General features: G+C 36.5%; 1 pseudogene; it reads left to right on the plus strand.

The window, feature by feature from the left end:
- Positions 1–623: 623 nt before the first annotated feature.
- Positions 624–1,450, plus strand: LOC136404255 (ribosome biogenesis protein NSA2 homolog pseudogene; annotated as a pseudogene).
- The last annotated feature ends 2,033 nt before the right edge of the window (positions 1,451–3,483 follow it).

Genomic DNA, 3,483 nt, shown 5'->3' on the forward strand with positions numbered 1-3,483 from the left:
CATCAGCCAGCGTCCCAGGTTTGATCCCCAGTCAGGGCACACATGAGAAGTGACCATTAGCTTCTCTTCTCCTCCCTCTCCCCCTTTTTTTCTCTTCCCCTATCGTAGCCATGCACCTCAGACAGGGGTTGCCGGGTAGATCCCAGTCAGGGCACATGCAGCAATCTGCCTCTTTATCTCCACTCCTCTCAGTAAAAAAAAAAACAAAAAAAAAAAAACACAACAATTCCAAAATTCAGCTGAGAGCTCAGTTGAGATTGCATTGCAGCTCAGACTCTTTCTTTGTCTAATCCTGTTTTCTTTGCTTTCCTTCTTTTCCCCAAGTGTTTATCACAAAGACACAGCCTTAAAAAAATGCGTGATAATCTGAAACAAAAAATTATTTACTAGATAGAATAGTTTATAAAAAATAGTAATTGGTATTCTCAAGGAGACTCAAAATAATAATGCATGCATAAAATCAAAATATGCAGATAGATAAAAGATGAGAAGAAAAATAAAGATTTTTTGAAATTAAAAATATGATACTTGAAATAAAGAATTCAACAGGATGACTAGAACAAGTTGAGACTTTATCACAAAAAGTTAAGAGAAAAAGTGGATAACAAAAATAGAAAAAACCTATGACACAAAGAATTAGCCTTTTCCTGTCCCAAGTTGCATGGAGTCAGCTTGTAAGCATACCACAAACCATGTATATGGAGTTACACTGTAATTGCTATGGATGTCGTCTGGATGGCCATGAGAAAAAGAGAAAGAAGGTTGGGAGGCCATGAGAGTGCAAAGAAAGCAAAACTGATGACTGGTCTGAAAGCTAAGCTCTACCATAAACAGTGCCATGCTGAGAAAATGCAAATGAAAAATGGTATCAAGATGCATGAAAAGAGAAACACCAAACAAGAGATGATGAAAGGACTCCACAAGAAGCAGTACCTAAGTATCTACTGAATAGAGAGGGGCAGCACCGAGCTATAGTACTTTCCAATATGATTAAACAAAAAGAGAAAGCAGAGAAACGCGAAGCTCCTCTGCCCAAAGTTCATACCCAGGGAGAAGCAGAGGTATTAAAAGCTATTCAGACAGAAAAGAGAACGAAGAAAGCATGGAAGAGTATAGTTACTGAAGTCTTCTTTGTTGGAGATGGCTTTACTCAAAAACTACCTAAATATGAAAGATTCATTAGGCCAATGGGCTTACATTTCAATAAGGCCTATGTTACACATCCTGAACTAAAAGCCACCTTTTGCCTGCTAATACTTGATGTAAAAAGTGATCCCTCATCCCTGCTTTATTCATCTTTGGGTGTTATTACCAAATGTACTGTCATCAAGATGACCATGAGCAAGTTAGGCCCTGTGACAAAAGAAGGCAAGGTTATTTGGGGAAAATAAGCCTAGGTATCATCAGTCCTAAAAATGATAGATACGTAAATACAGTCTTACTGGTTTGACAGCAGTTTTATTCGGGTAACTGCTTATAATTATTGAAGACTAAGTACCAATCAGGAAAACTCCTTTACTGTGATGTTCTGAGTACTATCACACAGCTTACATATCTGCAGTCATCCAAAGGACTATTTATTCTGTTGTAAAGAACATTAAAATGGCCCAGTTTTACATCAACAACAACAACAATAACAAAAAGACAAAGACTCTCTCTCTGAGGGCTTTTACTTATATAACTAAGTCTGAAAATATTGTTTGAAAGGAGAAATAATTTAAAAATAAGTGGAATAAAATATCCAGAGTTGAAATAAAGTAGTCTATAGATCAAAAGTACCATAACATGACAAGCAGAATGAATTTTTTTAAAAGGCCTACAACTGGGCATACTTTGTAAAGTTTCTGACATAAAGATTTAAAAATAATTTTTTTAAAACCTCCAGTATAAAAGAACAGGAGTTTTAAAATAGTATGAATGAGAATGGAATCTCATTACTGATGTTAGAAGAAAATGACATCTTCAAAGTTTGGGAGTTAAACGATGTTGAACCTGAAAGATTATACCTAGCCAAACTATGAATCAAATGTGAGGGGGTAAAGAGAAAAGGTCTCTGGGCATATGAGGACCCAGAAATTTTTCTAATAGGTATCTTTTCTAAGGAAAAATACTTGAAGATGTACTCCAATAACAACAAGAAAAAAATCCAAAAATGAAGGCCACAGTGTCCTAGAAATGTAGACTCAAACACCAAAGTGAAATAAAAAGAAATGCAGCAAGGCAGTCATGCAGCAGTTGCAGAAAGCAGTAAGTTTGAAGGACTATTCTAATTCAACGATTAGTGAGTGTTGGACAAGATGAACAGAAAGAGAGTAGAAAACCTATCAGCCTTTATATAGCACAACCAAGTGGTCTATTAGCTTTTCCCTTGCCATCCAGAGTCTCTTGATAGCATCAGAACTCAGTTCACAGCTTTTCCAGTCAAGAATCAAACGTGAATCCTCTGTGCCTTCTAACTGCAGGAAATTTATTTCTAAGCTATCCAAGTAATGTCCATGGAGCACTCCTCACTAGGCTGTGATGAGGAAGTACCCTCTCTCAAAGGTAGCTTCTTCAATTATATAAACATGAGAGTGGGAAAACAGGGGTGTGTCTCAACTCACTTTAATATCTTGATATCAATTCTATCTACCTCTCTCCTGACACCAGCAGGAAAGGTCTCTGTATTAGCTTCCTAATGCTGCTGTAACAAATTACACAAATTTAGAGGTATAAAAATTTTATTCTCTTACAGTCATGGAGGTCAGAAATCTAAAATCAAGGTGTTGGCAGGGATGTTTTCCTTCTGGGAGCTTTAGGGAAGAATTCATCTTCTTACCTTTTTCTGGAGACGAGATCCCTTCCTCCCATCACTCCAACCTCTTGCTTCCTTTATCACATCTCCTACTCCTGACTGTGATCCTCTCTGCTTGCTCTCTTAAAAGACCCTTGTGATGAATTGGGCCCGCACAGGTAATTCAGGATAATCTCAAAATCATTAATTTAATCACACTTGCAAAGTCCCTTTTATCATATAAAGTAACATATTCACAGAGTTCCAGGGTTCCAGGGATTGAGACATGAACATCTTGGGGGAGGGAAGCAATATTCAGCCTACTACTGTCCCATTGTAACATTCTGTTATCCATGTTTTGGTTTTATTTCAAAATGTTTAATATTATTATTATTAATCTCTCACTGAATTTTATTGATTCCACTCTGGTAAATGGCTCAATCTTCTTTCTCCATTGCCTTAGTTCAATCTTTTATAATTTTTTTGCCTGAACTAAATCAATGGTAAACTCTTTCTGCCTCTTACTATCTAGTCTATCTCCTTCCCTTTCCTATGGTTTTTGGAATGAGTTTACCAAAAAGCTATCCAATCTGTATTCCTCTCTATAAATAAAATGTATTGGGTTGGGGAATAAGTTCGTAGCGTTTTTATATTTTCTTTTATTTTACAACGATTTGTTTGCTGTTTGGCAAAGGGTAAGTATTCATTGA

The sequence above is a fragment of the Saccopteryx leptura genome, chromosome 4 (assembly GCF_036850995.1).
Source record: "Saccopteryx leptura isolate mSacLep1 chromosome 4, mSacLep1_pri_phased_curated, whole genome shotgun sequence".
NCBI classification, from domain to species: Eukaryota; Metazoa; Chordata; class Mammalia; order Chiroptera; family Emballonuridae; genus Saccopteryx; species Saccopteryx leptura.